The 16,841-nt window shown below is 46.0% G+C and overlaps 7 non-coding genes across 7 annotated transcripts; all 7 read right to left on the bottom strand.

The window, feature by feature from the left end:
- Positions 1–1,961: 1,961 nt before the first annotated feature.
- LOC130344301 (U2 spliceosomal RNA) lies at positions 1,962–2,152 on the bottom strand. The gene has a single exon (XR_008883260.1). It is a non-coding gene; the product is annotated as a U2 spliceosomal RNA (small nuclear RNA).
- Positions 2,153–4,234: 2,082 nt separating this feature from the next.
- Positions 4,235–4,425, bottom strand: LOC130344300 (U2 spliceosomal RNA). The gene has a single exon (XR_008883259.1). It is a non-coding gene; the product is annotated as a U2 spliceosomal RNA (small nuclear RNA).
- A 2,085-nt stretch (positions 4,426–6,510) lies between these two features.
- On the bottom strand, positions 6,511–6,701 carry LOC130344299 (U2 spliceosomal RNA). The gene has a single exon (XR_008883258.1). It is a non-coding gene; the product is annotated as a U2 spliceosomal RNA (small nuclear RNA).
- A 2,092-nt stretch (positions 6,702–8,793) lies between these two features.
- On the bottom strand, positions 8,794–8,984 carry LOC130344298 (U2 spliceosomal RNA). The gene has a single exon (XR_008883257.1). It is a non-coding gene; the product is annotated as a U2 spliceosomal RNA (small nuclear RNA).
- Positions 8,985–11,072: 2,088 nt separating this feature from the next.
- On the bottom strand, positions 11,073–11,263 carry LOC130344296 (U2 spliceosomal RNA). The gene has a single exon (XR_008883256.1). It is a non-coding gene; the product is annotated as a U2 spliceosomal RNA (small nuclear RNA).
- Positions 11,264–13,348: 2,085 nt separating this feature from the next.
- LOC130344295 (U2 spliceosomal RNA) lies at positions 13,349–13,539 on the bottom strand. Its single transcript, XR_008883255.1, has one exon. It is a non-coding gene; the product is annotated as a U2 spliceosomal RNA (small nuclear RNA).
- A 2,089-nt stretch (positions 13,540–15,628) lies between these two features.
- Positions 15,629–15,819, bottom strand: LOC130344294 (U2 spliceosomal RNA). Its single transcript, XR_008883254.1, has one exon. It is a non-coding gene; the product is annotated as a U2 spliceosomal RNA (small nuclear RNA).
- Between the last annotated feature and the right edge of the window lie 1,022 nt (positions 15,820–16,841).

Below are 16,841 nucleotides of genomic sequence, written 5' to 3'. Positions count from 1 at the left end.
CACAGCAGAACCTAAACCCATACCATTATTGCTAAGCAGCAAGACAGGGGCCCATTGCACTCCCACGGGGCCTTTTTAAATGCAATCCATAACCCGGATTTGCCAGGAACCCTTCTTACTCCTCCTACTTGCATGTGACACTGGGCTTAGGATCTGCATAGGAAACACACACACAAGCACACACCTACCTTTGTTGCCTGCAGATGCCTCCTTGGCTGTCCCCAAACGGTATCAAACCAACACCCACGGGAAGCTGTAAGCATAGAGGACATGCCTGCACCCCATTGGACTTACCTGTGTGGGTTAAACCCGGGTTATTTGACAACCTATGGCGGTGATGGTTCTGCTCAGGCAGAGCAGTGCTGATGCTCCTCATAAAGCTGTCGCTGCTGTGAAGGTTCTAGGTGACATCACAAATCCCTATGGTTACATACACAACAAAGCTGGGTTGTTGTTGTTTACACTCTGCAAGGCCTGTGGAAGTGAGTGACATCATAGCACTGTAGTTCTGAGGGTTCTAGATGGATGCAACAATCTCCTGTTGCTTCTATGAAGGCCATAATAGACGACATCACCAAACAGCTCCATAGTCACATACACAGCAAAGGAGAGATGTTGTTTACACCTAGTGATGTCAGTGGTATTGAGTGACATCACAGCACAGTGCTAAGGCTCCTGGGCCTGGACACAGCAGCGGCTGCAATATCTCAACGGAGAATACGTTTATATATATGTGTGTGTGTGCGCGTATATATATATATATATATATATATATATATATATATATATATATTTCTCCGCCGAAATCACTTTTAAACCCATTTCCACCTTTTTTTCCCTTCTCTTCCTCTTACTTTTTTTTCACGTTTTTTTACGTTTTTCTCCTTTTCGCCTCTTTTCTGGGCGTATTATTCTTCTTTTTCTTCTTTTTTTTCGTCTAATGCATACCCCATCAGTGCAGCAATGCTTATTCAATACCGCCAGCAGATGGAGACACTGGGGGATAATTTTCTAAGGATTTATACTGATTTTTCCTGTCTGAATTTGTCGCACAGAAAGTTGCAGGCCAAATATGTGTGACATTTCTGCGACTTTAGCTTCTAGAGCATTTTTACAACATTATACATAGGTGCTGAATACATAAAAAGCGACTGTTCAGCGACAGACAAGTCGCATCGGCTGAAAGTAGGCCAGAATGTCAGTCCATGTTGGAGCAGGTTTAGATACAGTCTAAAGCATAGATCTCAAAGTCTGTGCACAGAATTTAGCAAGGGCCTCGCACCTTCTGATGCATCAGGTAGGTGCACAATAGCATAGCCTAACCCTCTGTACTTTGGTCTATATTGATGCGGGACATAGACAGCCAGCTGATGACCAATCCATTAGTGCAATGGATGGCTGGAAGCATTTGTCTTTGCCTTTGCAATACCACAGAAGCAATGCATGGTCAATGTACAGCAATGACACACCTGTGTGAACAGCCAGGAGACCCCCCCCCCCCATGTTATGTTACATAGTTACATAGTTAGTACGGTCGAAAAAAGACATATGTCCATCAAGTTCAACCAGGGAATTAAGGGGTAGGGGTGTGGCGCGATATTGGGGAAGGGATGAGATTTTATATTTCTTCATAAGCATTAATCTTATTTTGTCAATTAGGAACATTCAGCACCCACCCGCTATCAAGGCAGCTGCCTATCATGTCATGCCCTACCTGCACAGGTGTGCTGGCTACTCAAATGATCCAATTAAGGAGGCCATTTAGTCAGCAGCAGCAGAAGTCCTGTGCCTGGACGCTCCAACAGCGGCCAGACACAAGCAGAAGCAGAAGCAGCAGCAGCACCACCTTTTGTTTTTTGGCTGCAGCAGCAGCAGCAGCAAGGCCCACAGGGCTGGCTAGCTGGCTAGCCAGCAAGCAGGTAGCAATGAAAGTAGGAATCTTTCTTTTTAACCCTGTAAGGGGGTGGTGCACTGTACCCGAAGATACTGCCATATCGGGTCAATGCATAGGGCGACGGAAGCAAGCTTCGAAATCGGCCCCCGTTCTCAAAAATCCATTTAATATATGGTCCCCAGATAGGGGACGTATCAGATATTAAACTGATAAGAACAGATACTACACTTGATCTTAGCCAAAAGGCCGAGAAGCGATAACCGTGAAAGGGGCGGGCCCAACAAGGTCCCCTTCATGGGCACTATCACTGCTTGCTGTCAGGGAGGCTGCCAGACAATTTTCCATGCACACTCTGGGCTGGGGGGCAGTCAACCACCAGTACACACAGCAGAACCTAAACCCATACCATTATTGCTAAGCAGCAAGACAGGGGCCCATTGCACTCCCACGGGGCCTTTTTAAATGCAATCCATAACCCGGATTTGCCAGGAACCCTTCTTACTCCTCCTACTTGCATGTGACACTGGGCTTAGGATCTGCATAGGAAACACACACACAAGCACACACCTACCTTTGTTGCCTGCAGATGCCTCCTTGGCTGTCCCCAAACGGTATCAAACCAACACCCACGGGAAGCTGTAAGCATAGAGGACATGCCTGCACCCCATTGGACTTACCTGTGTGGGTTAAACCCGGGTTATTTGACAACCTATGGCGGTGATGGTTCTGCTCAGGCAGAGCAGTGCTGATGCTCCTCATAAAGCTGTCGCTGCTGTGAAGGTTCTAGGTGACATCACAAATCCCTATGGTTACATACACAACAAAGCTGGGTTGTTGTTGTTTACACTCTGCAAGGCCTGTGGAAGTGAGTGACATCATAGCACTGTAGTTCTGAGGGTTCTAGATGGATGCAACAATCTCCTGTTGCTTCTATGAAGGCCATAATAGACGACATCACCAAACAGCTCCATAGTCACATACACAGCAAAGGAGAGATGTTGTTTACACCTAGTGATGTCAGTGGTATTGAGTGACATCACAGCACAGTGCTAAGGCTCCTGGGCCTGGACACAGCAGCGGCTGCAATATCTCAACGGAGAATACGTTTATATATATGTGTGTGTGTGCGCGTATATATATATATATATATATATATATATATATATATATTTCTCCGCCGAAATCACTTTTAAACCCATTTCCACCTTTTTTTCCCTTCTCTTCCTCTTACTTTTTTTTCACGTTTTTTTACGTTTTTCTCCTTTTCGCCTCTTTTCTGGGCGTATTATTCTTCTTTTTCTTCTTTTTTTTCGTCTAATGCATACCCCATCAGTGCAGCAATGCTTATTCAATACCGCCAGCAGATGGAGACACTGGGGGATAATTTTCTAAGGATTTATACTGATTTTTCCTGTCTGAATTTGTCGCACAGAAAGTTGCAGGCCAAATATGTGTGACATTTCTGCGACTTTAGCTTCTAGAGCATTTTTACAACATTATACATAGGTGCTGAATACATAAAAAGCGACTGTTCAGCGACAGACAAGTCGCATCGGCTGAAAGTAGGCCAGAATGTCAGTCCATGTTGGAGCAGGTTTAGATACAGTCTAAAGCATAGATCTCAAAGTCTGTGCACAGAATTTAGCAAGGGCCTCGCACCTTCTGATGCATCAGGTAGGTGCACAATAGCATAGCCTAACCCTCTGTACTTTGGTCTATATTGATGCGGGACATAGACAGCCAGCTGATGACCAATCCATTAGTGCAATGGATGGCTGGAAGCATTTGTCTTTGCCTTTGCAATACCACAGAAGCAATGCATGGTCAATGTACAGCAATGACACACCTGTGTGAACAGCCAGGAGACCCCCCCCCCCATGTTATGTTACATAGTTACATAGTTAGTACGGTCGAAAAAAGACATATGTCCATCAAGTTCAACCAGGGAATTAAGGGGTAGGGGTGTGGCGCGATATTGGGGAAGGGATGAGATTTTATATTTCTTCATAAGCATTAATCTTATTTTGTCAATTAGGAACATTCAGCACCCACCCGCTATCAAGGCAGCTGCCTATCATGTCATGCCCTACCTGCACAGGTGTGCTGGCTACTCAAATGATCCAATTAAGGAGGCCATTTAGTCAGCAGCAGCAGAAGTCCTGTGCCTGGACGCTCCAACAGCGGCCAGACACAAGCAGAAGCAGAAGCAGCAGCAGCACCACCTTTTGTTTTTTGGCTGCAGCAGCAGCAGCAGCAGCAAGGCCCACAGGGCTGGCTAGCTGGCTAGCCAGCAAGCAGGTAGCAATGAAAGTAGGAATCTTTCTTTTTAACCCTGTAAGGGGGTGGTGCACTGTACCCGAAGATACTGCCATATCGGGTCAATGCATAGGGCGACGGAAGCAAGCTTCGAAATCGGCCCCCGTTCTCAAAAATCCATTTAATATATGGTCCCCAGATAGGGGACGTATCAGATATTAAACTGATAAGAACAGATACTACACTTGATCTTAGCCAAAAGGCCGAGAAGCGATAACCGTGAAAGGGGCGGGCCCAACAAGGTCCCCTTCATGGGCACTATCACTGCTTGCTGTCAGGGAGGCTGCCAGACAATTTTCCATGCACACTCTGGGCTGGGGGGCAGTCAACCACCAGTACACACAGCAGAACCTAAACCCATACCATTATTGCTAAGCAGCAAGACAGGGGCCCATTGCACTCCCACGGGGCCTTTTTAAATGCAATCCATAACCCGGATTTGCCAGGAACCCTTCTTACTCCTCCTACTTGCATGTGACACTGGGCTTAGGATCTGCATAGGAAACACACACACAAGCACACACCTACCTTTGTTGCCTGCAGATGCCTCCTTGGCTGTCCCCAAACGGTATCAAACCAACACCCACGGGAAGCTGTAAGCATAGAGGACATGCCTGCACCCCATTGGACTTACCTGTGTGGGTTAAACCCGGGTTATTTGACAACCTATGGCGGTGATGGTTCTGCTCAGGCAGAGCAGTGCTGATGCTCCTCATAAAGCTGTCGCTGCTGTGAAGGTTCTAGGTGACATCACAAATCCCTATGGTTACATACACAACAAAGCTGGGTTGTTGTTGTTTACACTCTGCAAGGCCTGTGGAAGTGAGTGACATCATAGCACTGTAGTTCTGAGGGTTCTAGATGGATGCAACAATCTCCTGTTGCTTCTATGAAGGCCATAATAGACGACATCACCAAACAGCTCCATAGTCACATACACAGCAAAGGAGAGATGTTGTTTACACCTAGTGATGTCAGTGGTATTGAGTGACATCACAGCACAGTGCTAAGGCTCCTGGGCCTGGACACAGCAGCGGCTGCAATATCTCAACGGAGAATACGTTTATATATATGTGTGTGTGTGCGCGTATATATATATATATATATATATATATATATATATATATATATATTTCTCCGCCGAAATCACTTTTAAACCCATTTCCACCTTTTTTTCCCTTCTCTTCCTCTTACTTTTTTTTCACGTTTTTTTACGTTTTTCTCCTTTTCGCCTCTTTTCTGGGCGTATTATTCTTCTTTTTCTTCTTTTTTTTCGTCTAATGCATACCCCATCAGTGCAGCAATGCTTATTCAATACCGCCAGCAGATGGAGACACTGGGGGATAATTTTCTAAGGATTTATACTGATTTTTCCTGTCTGAATTTGTCGCACAGAAAGTTGCAGGCCAAATATGTGTGACATTTCTGCGACTTTAGCTTCTAGAGCATTTTTACAACATTATACATAGGTGCTGAATACATAAAAAGCGACTGTTCAGCGACAGACAAGTCGCATCGGCTGAAAGTAGGCCAGAATGTCAGTCCATGTTGGAGCAGGTTTAGATACAGTCTAAAGCATAGATCTCAAAGTCTGTGCACAGAATTTAGCAAGGGCCTCGTACCTTCTGATGCATCAGGTAGGTGCACAATAGCATAGCCTAACCCTCTGTACTTTGGTCTATATTGATGCGGGACATAGACAGCCAGCTGATGACCAATCCATTAGTGCAATGGATGGCTGGAAGCATTTGTCTTTGCCTTTGCAATACCACAGAAGCAATGCATGGTCAATGTACAGCAATGACACACCTGTGTGAACAGCCAGGAGACCCCCCCCCCCATGTTATGTTACATAGTTACATAGTTAGTACGGTCGAAAAAAGACATATGTCCATCAAGTTCAACCAGGGAATTAAGGGGTAGGGGTGTGGCGCGATATTGGGGAAGGGATGAGATTTTATATTTCTTCATAAGCATTAATCTTATTTTGTCAATTAGGAACATTCAGCACCCACCCGCTATCAAGGCAGCTGCCTATCATGTCATGCCCTACCTGCACAGGTGTGCTGGCTACTCAAATGATCCAATTAAGGAGGCCATTTAGTCAGCAGCAGCAGAAGTCCTGTGCCTGGACGCTCCAACAGCGGCCAGACACAAGCAGAAGCAGAAGCAGCAGCAGCACCACCTTTTGTTTTTTGGCTGCAGCAGCAGCAGCAGCAAGGCCCACAGGGCTGGCTAGCTGGCTAGCCAGCAAGCAGGTAGCAATGAAAGTAGGAATCTTTCTTTTTAACCCTGTAAGGGGGTGGTGCACTGTACCCGAAGATACTGCCATATCGGGTCAATGCATAGGGCGACGGAAGCAAGCTTCGAAATCGGCCCCCGTTCTCAAAAATCCATTTAATATATGGTCCCCAGATAGGGGACGTATCAGATATTAAACTGATAAGAACAGATACTACACTTGATCTTAGCCAAAAGGCCGAGAAGCGATAACCGTGAAAGGGGCGGGCCCAACAAGGTCCCCTTCATGGGCACTATCACTGCTTGCTGTCAGGGAGGCTGCCAGACAATTTTCCATGCACACTCTGGGCTGGGGGGCAGTCAACCACCAGTACACACAGCAGAACCTAAACCCATACCATTATTGCTAAGCAGCAAGACAGGGGCCCATTGCACTCCCACGGGGCCTTTTTAAATGCAATCCATAACCCGGATTTGCCAGGAACCCTTCTTACTCCTCCTACTTGCATGTGACACTGGGCTTAGGATCTGCATAGGAAACACACACACAAGCACACACCTACCTTTGTTGCCTGCAGATGCCTCCTTGGCTGTCCCCAAACGGTATCAAACCAACACCCACGGGAAGCTGTAAGCATAGAGGACATGCCTGCACCCCATTGGACTTACCTGTGTGGGTTAAACCCGGGTTATTTGACAACCTATGGCGGTGATGGTTCTGCTCAGGCAGAGCAGTGCTGATGCTCCTCATAAAGCTGTCGCTGCTGTGAAGGTTCTAGGTGACATCACAAATCCCTATGGTTACATACACAACAAAGCTGGGTTGTTGTTGTTGTTTACACTCTGCAAGGCCTGTGGAAGTGAGTGACATCATAGCACTGTAGTTCTGAGGGTTCTAGATGGATGCAACAATCTCCTGTTGCTTCTATGAAGGCCATAATAGACGACATCACCAAACAGCTCCATAGTCACATACACAGCAAAGGAGAGATGTTGTTTACACCTAGTGATGTCAGTGGTATTGAGTGACATCACAGCACAGTGCTAAGGCTCCTGGGCCTGGACACAGCAGCGGCTGCAATATCTCAACGGAGAATACGTTTATATATATGTGTGTGTGTGCGCGTATATATATATATATATATATATATATATATATATATATATATATATATTTCTCCGCCGAAATCACTTTTAAACCCATTTCCACCTTTTTTTCCCTTCTCTTCCTCTTACTTTTTTTTCACGTTTTTTTACGTTTTTCTCCTTTTCGCCTCTTTTCTGGGCGTATTATTCTTCTTTTTCTTCTTTTTTTTCGTCTAATGCATACCCCATCAGTGCAGCAATGCTTATTCAATACCGCCAGCAGATGGAGACACTGGGGGATAATTTTCTAAGGATTTATACTGATTTTTCCTGTCTGAATTTGTCGCACAGAAAGTTGCAGGCCAAATATGTGTGACATTTCTGCGACTTTAGCTTCTAGAGCATTTTTACAACATTATACATAGGTGCTGAATACATAAAAAGCGACTGTTCAGCGACAGACAAGTCGCATCGGCTGAAAGTAGGCCAGAATGTCAGTCCATGTTGGAGCAGGTTTAGATACAGTCTAAAGCATAGATCTCAAAGTCTGTGCACAGAATTTAGCAAGGGCCTCGCACCTTCTGATGCATCAGGTAGGTGCACAATAGCATAGCCTAACCCTCTGTACTTTGGTCTATATTGATGCGGGACATAGACAGCCAGCTGATGACCAATCCATTAGTGCAATGGATGGCTGGAAGCATTTGTCTTTGCCTTTGCAATACCACAGAAGCAATGCATGGTCAATGTACAGCAATGACACACCTGTGTGAACAGCCAGGAGACCCCACCCCCCATGTTATGTTACATAGTTACATAGTTAGTACGGTCGAAAAAAGACATATGTCCATCAAGTTCAACCAGGGAATTAAGGGGTAGGGGTGTGGCGCGATATTGGGGAAGGGATGAGATTTTATATTTCTTCATAAGCATTAATCTTATTTTGTCAATTAGGAACATTCAGCACCCACCCGCTATCAAGGCAGCTGCCTATCATGTCATGCCCTACCTGCACAGGTGTGCTGGCTACTCAAATGATCCAATTAAGGAGGCCATTTAGTCAGCAGCAGCAGAAGTCCTGTGCCTGGACGCTCCAACAGCGGCCAGACACAAGCAGAAGCAGAAGCAGCAGCAGCACCACCTTTTGTTTTTTGGCTGCAGCAGCAGCAGCAGCAAGGCCCACAGGGCTGGCTAGCTGGCTAGCCAGCAAGCAGGTAGCAATGAAAGTAGGAATCTTTCTTTTTAACCCTGTAAGGGGGTGGTGCACTGTACCCGAAGATACTGCCATATCGGGTCAATGCATAGGGCGACGGAAGCAAGCTTCGAAATCGGCCCCCGTTCTCAAAAATCCATTTAATATATGGTCCCCAGATAGGGGACGTATCAGATATTAAACTGATAAGAACAGATACTACACTTGATCTTAGCCAAAAGGCCGAGAAGCGATAACCGTGAAAGGGGCGGGCCCAACAAGGTCCCCTTCATGGGCACTATCACTGCTTGCTGTCAGGGAGGCTGCCAGACAATTTTCCATGCACACTCTGGGCTGGGGGGCAGTCAACCACCAGTACACACAGCAGAACCTAAACCCATACCATTATTGCTAAGCAGCAAGACAGGGGCCCATTGCACTCCCACGGGGCCTTTTTAAATGCAATCCATAACCCGGATTTGCCAGGAACCCTTCTTACTCCTCCTACTTGCATGTGACACTGGGCTTAGGATCTGCATAGGAAACACACACACAAGCACACACCTACCTTTGTTGCCTGCAGATGCCTCCTTGGCTGTCCCCAAACGGTATCAAACCAACACCCACGGGAAGCTGTAAGCATAGAGGACATGCCTGCACCCCATTGGACTTACCTGTGTGGGTTAAACCCGGGTTATTTGACAACCTATGGCGGTGATGGTTCTGCTCAGGCAGAGCAGTGCTGATGCTCCTCATAAAGCTGTCGCTGCTGTGAAGGTTCTAGGTGACATCACAAATCCCTATGGTTACATACACAACAAAGCTGGGTTGTTGTTGTTTACACTCTGCAAGGCCTGTGGAAGTGAGTGACATCATAGCACTGTAGTTCTGAGGGTTCTAGATGGATGCAACAATCTCCTGTTGCTTCTATGAAGGCCATAATAGACGACATCACCAAACAGCTCCATAGTCACATACACAGCAAAGGAGAGATGTTGTTTACACCTAGTGATGTCAGTGGTATTGAGTGACATCACAGCACAGTGCTAAGGCTCCTGGGCCTGGACACAGCAGCGGCTGCAATATCTCAACGGAGAATACGTTTATATATATGTGTGTGTGTGCGCGTATATATATATATATATATATATATATATATATATATATATATATATTTCTCCGCCGAAATCACTTTTAAACCCATTTCCACCTTTTTTTCCCTTCTCTTCCTCTTACTTTTTTTTCACGTTTTTTTACGTTTTTCTCCTTTTCGCCTCTTTTCTGGGCGTATTATTCTTCTTTTTCTTCTTTTTTTTCGTCTAATGCATACCCCATCAGTGCAGCAATGCTTATTCAATACCGCCAGCAGATGGAGACACTGGGGGATAATTTTCTAAGGATTTATACTGATTTTTCCTGTCTGAATTTGTCGCACAGAAAGTTGCAGGCCAAATATGTGTGACATTTCTGCGACTTTAGCTTCTAGAGCATTTTTACAACATTATACATAGGTGCTGAATACATAAAAAGCGACTGTTCAGCGACAGACAAGTCGCATCGGCTGAAAGTAGGCCAGAATGTCAGTCCATGTTGGAGCAGGTTTAGATACAGTCTAAAGCATAGATCTCAAAGTCTGTGCACAGAATTTAGCAAGGGCCTCGCACCTTCTGATGCATCAGGTAGGTGCACAATAGCATAGCCTAACCCTCTGTACTTTGGTCTATATTGATGCGGGACATAGACAGCCAGCTGATGACCAATCCATTAGTGCAATGGATGGCTGGAAGCATTTGTCTTTGCCTTTGCAATACCACAGAAGCAATGCATGGTCAATGTACAGCAATGACACACCTGTGTGAACAGCCAGGAGACCCCCCCCCCCCATGTTATGTTACATAGTTACATAGTTAGTACGGTCGAAAAAAGACATATGTCCATCAAGTTCAACCAGGGAATTAAGGGGTAGGGGTGTGGCGCGATATTGGGGAAGGGATGAGATTTTATATTTCTTCATAAGCATTAATCTTATTTTGTCAATTAGGAACATTCAGCACCCACCCGCTATCAAGGCAGCTGCCTATCATGTCATGCCCTACCTGCACAGGTGTGCTGGCTACTCAAATGATCCAATTAAGGAGGCCATTTAGTCAGCAGCAGCAGAAGTCCTGTGCCTGGACGCTCCAACAGCGGCCAGACACAAGCAGAAGCAGAAGCAGCAGCAGCACCACCTTTTGTTTTTTGGCTGCAGCAGCAGCAGCAGCAAGGCCCACAGGGCTGGCTAGCTGGCTAGCCAGCAAGCAGGTAGCAATGAAAGTAGGAATCTTTCTTTTTAACCCTGTAAGGGGGTGGTGCACTGTACCCGAAGATACTGCCATATCGGGTCAATGCATAGGGCGACGGAAGCAAGCTTCGAAATCGGCCCCCGTTCTCAAAAATCCATTTAATATATGGTCCCCAGATAGGGGACGTATCAGATATTAAACTGATAAGAACAGATACTACACTTGATCTTAGCCAAAAGGCCGAGAAGCGATAACCGTGAAAGGGGCGGGCCCAACAAGGTCCCCTTCATGGGCACTATCACTGCTTGCTGTCAGGGAGGCTGCCAGACAATTTTCCATGCACACTCTGGGCTGGGGGGCAGTCAACCACCAGTACACACAGCAGAACCTAAACCCATACCATTATTGCTAAGCAGCAAGACAGGGGCCCATTGCACTCCCACGGGGCCTTTTTAAATGCAATCCATAACCCGGATTTGCCAGGAACCCTTCTTACTCCTCCTACTTGCATGTGACACTGGGCTTAGGATCTGCATAGGAAACACACACACAAGCACACACCTACCTTTGTTGCCTGCAGATGCCTCCTTGGCTGTCCCCAAACGGTATCAAACCAACACCCACGGGAAGCTGTAAGCATAGAGGACATGCCTGCACCCCATTGGACTTACCTGTGTGGGTTAAACCCGGGTTATTTGACAACCTATGGCGGTGATGGTTCTGCTCAGGCAGAGCAGTGCTGATGCTCCTCATAAAGCTGTCGCTGCTGTGAAGGTTCTAGGTGACATCACAAATCCCTATGGTTACATACACAACAAAGCTGGGTTGTTGTTGTTTACACTCTGCAAGGCCTGTGGAAGTGAGTGACATCATAGCACTGTAGTTCTGAGGGTTCTAGATGGATGCAACAATCTCCTGTTGCTTCTATGAAGGCCATAATAGACGACATCACCAAACAGCTCCATAGTCACATACACAGCAAAGGAGAGATGTTGTTTACACCTAGTGATGTCAGTGGTATTGAGTGACATCACAGCACAGTGCTAAGGCTCCTGGGCCTGGACACAGCAGCGGCTGCAATATCTCAACGGAGAATACGTTTATATATATGTGTGTGTGTGCGCGTATATATATATATATATATATATATATATATATATATATATATATTTCTCCGCCGAAATCACTTTTAAACCCATTTCCACCTTTTTTTCCCTTCTCTTCCTCTTACTTTTTTTTCACGTTTTTTTACGTTTTTCTCCTTTTCGCCTCTTTTCTGGGCGTATTATTCTTCTTTTTCTTCTTTTTTTTCGTCTAATGCATACCCCATCAGTGCAGCAATGCTTATTCAATACCGCCAGCAGATGGAGACACTGGGGGATAATTTTCTAAGGATTTATACTGATTTTTCCTGTCTGAATTTGTCGCACAGAAAGTTGCAGGCCAAATATGTGTGACATTTCTGCGACTTTAGCTTCTAGAGCATTTTTACAACATTATACATAGGTGCTGAATACATAAAAAGCGACTGTTCAGCGACAGACAAGTCGCATCGGCTGAAAGTAGGCCAGAATGTCAGTCCATGTTGGAGCAGGTTTAGATACAGTCTAAAGCATAGATCTCAAAGTCTGTGCACAGAATTTAGCAAGGGCCTCGCACCTTCTGATGCATCAGGTAGGTGCACAATAGCATAGCCTAACCCTCTGTACTTTGGTCTATATTGATGCGGGACATAGACAGCCAGCTGATGACCAATCCATTAGTGCAATGGATGGCTGGAAGCATTTGTCTTTGCCTTTGCAATACCACAGAAGCAATGCATGGTCAATGTACAGCAATGACACACCTGTGTGAACAGCCAGGAGACCCCCCCCCCCATGTTATGTTACATAGTTACATAGTTAGTACGGTCGAAAAAAGACATATGTCCATCAAGTTCAACCAGGGAATTAAGGGGTAGGGGTGTGGCGCGATATTGGGGAAGGGATGAGATTTTATATTTCTTCATAAGCATTAATCTTATTTTGTCAATTAGGAACATTCAGCACCCACCCGCTATCAAGGCAGCTGCCTATCATGTCATGCCCTACCTGCACAGGTGTGCTGGCTACTCAAATGATCCAATTAAGGAGGCCATTTAGTCAGCAGCAGCAGAAGTCCTGTGCCTGGACGCTCCAACAGCGGCCAGACACAAGCAGAAGCAGAAGCAGCAGCAGCACCACCTTTTGTTTTTTGGCTGCAGCAGCAGCAGCAGCAAGGCCCACAGGGCTGGCTAGCTGGCTAGCCAGCAAGCAGGTAGCAATGAAAGTAGGAATCTTTCTTTTTAACCCTGTAAGGGGGTGGTGCACTGTACCCGAAGATACTGCCATATCGGGTCAATGCATAGGGCGACGGAAGCAAGCTTCGAAATCGGCCCCCGTTCTCAAAAATCCATTTAATATATGGTCCCCAGATAGGGGACGTATCAGATATTAAACTGATAAGAACAGATACTACACTTGATCTTAGCCAAAAGGCCGAGAAGCGATAACCGTGAAAGGGGCGGGCCCAACAAGGTCCCCTTCATGGGCACTATCACTGCTTGCTGTCAGGGAGGCTGCCAGACAATTTTCCATGCACACTCTGGGCTGGGGGGCAGTCAACCACCAGTACACACAGCAGAACCTAAACCCATACCATTATTGCTAAGCAGCAAGACAGGGGCCCATTGCACTCCCACGGGGCCTTTTTAAATGCAATCCATAACCCGGATTTGCCAGGAACCCTTCTTACTCCTCCTACTTGCATGTGACACTGGGCTTAGGATCTGCATAGGAAACACACACACAAGCACACACCTACCTTTGTTGCCTGCAGATGCCTCCTTGGCTGTCCCCAAACGGTATCAAACCAACACCCACGGGAAGCTGTAAGCATAGAGGACATGCCTGCACCCCATTGGACTTACCTGTGTGGGTTAAACCCGGGTTATTTGACAACCTATGGCGGTGATGGTTCTGCTCAGGCAGAGCAGTGCTGATGCTCCTCATAAAGCTGTCGCTGCTGTGAAGGTTCTAGGTGACATCACAAATCCCTATGGTTACATACACAACAAAGCTGGGTTGTTGTTGTTTACACTCTGCAAGGCCTGTGGAAGTGAGTGACATCATAGCACTGTAGTTCTGAGGGTTCTAGATGGATGCAACAATCTCCTGTTGCTTCTATGAAGGCCATAATAGACGACATCACCAAACAGCTCCATAGTCACATACACAGCAAAGGAGAGATGTTGTTTACACCTAGTGATGTCAGTGGTATTGAGTGACATCACAGCACAGTGCTAAGGCTCCTGGGCCTGGACACAGCAGCGGCTGCAATATCTCAACGGAGAATACGTTTATATATATGTGTGTGTGTGCGCGTATATATATATATATATATATATATATATATATATATATATATATATATTTCTCCGCCGAAATCACTTTTAAACCCATTTCCACCTTTTTTTCCCTTCTCTTCCTCTTACTTTTTTTTCACGTTTTTTTACGTTTTTCTCCTTTTCGCCTCTTTTCTGGGCGTATTATTCTTCTTTTTCTTCTTTTTTTTCGTCTAATGCATACCCCATCAGTGCAGCAATGCTTATTCAATACCGCCAGCAGATGGAGACACTGGGGGATAATTTTCTAAGGATTTATACTGATTTTTCCTGTCTGAATTTGTCGCACAGAAAGTTGCAGGCCAAATATGTGTGACATTTCTGCGACTTTAGCTTCTAGAGCATTTTTACAACATTATACATAGGTGCTGAATACATAAAAAGCGACTGTTCAGCGACAGACAAGTCGCATCGGCTGAAAGTAGGCCAGAATGTCAGTCCATGTTGGAGCAGGTTTAGATACAGTCTAAAGCATAGATCTCAAAGTCTGTGCACAGAATTTAGCAAGGGCCTCGCACCTTCTGATGCATCAGGTAGGTGCACAATAGCATAGCCTAACCCTCTGTACTTTGGTCTATATTGATGCGGGACATAGACAGCCAGCTGATGACCAATCCATTAGTGCAATGGATGGCTGGAAGCATTTGTCTTTGCCTTTGCAATACCACAGAAGCAATGCATGGTCAATGTACAGCAATGACACACCTGTGTGAACAGCCAGGAGACCCCCCCCCCCATGTTATGTTACATAGTTACATAGTTAGTACGGTCGAAAAAAGACATATGTCCATCAAGTTCAACCAGGGAATTAAGGGGTAGGGGTGTGGCGCGATATTGGGGAAGGGATGAGATTTTATATTTCTTCATAAGCATTAATCTTATTTTGTCAATTAGGAACATTCAGCACCCACCCGCTATCAAGGCAGCTGCCTATCATGTCATGCCCTACCTGCACAGGTGTGCTGGCTACTCAAATGATCCAATTAAGGAGGCCATTTAGTCAGCAGCAGCAGAAGTCCTGTGCCTGGACGCTCCAACAGCGGCCAGACACAAGCAGAAGCAGAAGCAGCAGCAGCACCACCTTTTGTTTTTTGGCTGCAGCAGCAGCAGCAGCAAGGCCCACAGGGCTGGCTAGCTGGCTAGCCAGCAAGCAGGTAGCAATGAAAGTAGGAATCTTTCTTTTTAACCCTGTAAGGGGGTGGTGCACTGTACCCGAAGATACTGCCATATCGGGTCAATGCATAGGGCGACGGAAGCAAGCTTCGAAATCGGCCCCCGTTCTCAAAAATCCATTTAATATATGGTCCCCAGATAGGGGACGTATCAGATATTAAACTGATAAGAACAGATACTACACTTGATCTTAGCCAAAAGGCCGAGAAGCGATAACCGTGAAAGGGGCGGGCCCAACAAGGTCCCCTTCATGGGCACTATCACTGCTTGCTGTCAGGGAGGCTGCCAGACAATTTTCCATGCACACTCTGGGCTGGGGGGCAGTCAACCACCAGTACACACAGCAGAACCTAAACCCATACCATTATTGCTAAGCAGCAAGACAGGGGCCCATTGCACTCCCACGGGGCCTTTTTAAATGCAATCCATAACCCGGATTTGCCAGGAACCCTTCTTACTCCTCCTACTTGCATGTGACACTGGGCTTAGGATCTGCATAGGAAACACACACACAAGCACACACCTACCTTTGTTGCCTGCAGATGCCTCCTTGGCTGTCCCCAAACGGTATCAAACCAACACCCACGGGAAGCTGTAAGCATAGAGGACATGCCTGCACCCCATTGGACTTACCTGTGTGGGTTAAACCCGGGTTATTTGACAACCTATGGCGGTGATGGTTCTGCTCAGGCAGAGCAGTGCTGATGCTCCTCATAAAGCTGTCGCTGCTGTGAAGGTTCTAGGTGACATCACAAATCCCTATGGTTACATACACAACAAAGCTGGGTTGTTGTTGTTTACACTCTGCAAGGCCTGTGGAAGTGAGTGACATCATAGCACTGTAGTTCTGAGGGTTCTAGATGGATGCAACAATCTCCTGTTGCTTCTATGAAGGCCATAATAGACGACATCACCAAACAGCTCCATAGTCACATACACAGCAAAGGAGAGATGTTGTTTACACCTAGTGATGTCAGTGGTATTGAGTGACATCACAGCACAGTGCTAAGGCTCCTGGGCCTGGACACAGCAGCGGCTGCAATATCTCAACGGAGAATACGTTTATATATATGTGTGTGTGTGCGCGTATATATATATATATATATATATATATATATATATATATATATTTCTCCGCCGAAATCACTTTTAAACCCATTTCCACCTTTTTTTCCCTTCTCTTCCTCTTACTTTTTTTTCACGTTTTTTTACGTTTTTCTCCTTTTCGCCTCTTTT

The sequence above is a fragment of the Hyla sarda genome, unplaced genomic scaffold, assembly GCF_029499605.1.
Source record: "Hyla sarda isolate aHylSar1 unplaced genomic scaffold, aHylSar1.hap1 scaffold_711, whole genome shotgun sequence".
NCBI classification, from domain to species: domain Eukaryota; kingdom Metazoa; phylum Chordata; class Amphibia; order Anura; family Hylidae; genus Hyla; species Hyla sarda.
Note: the sequence above shows the minus strand (reverse complement) of the source record. Positions and strands in the feature narration are given on the sequence as shown.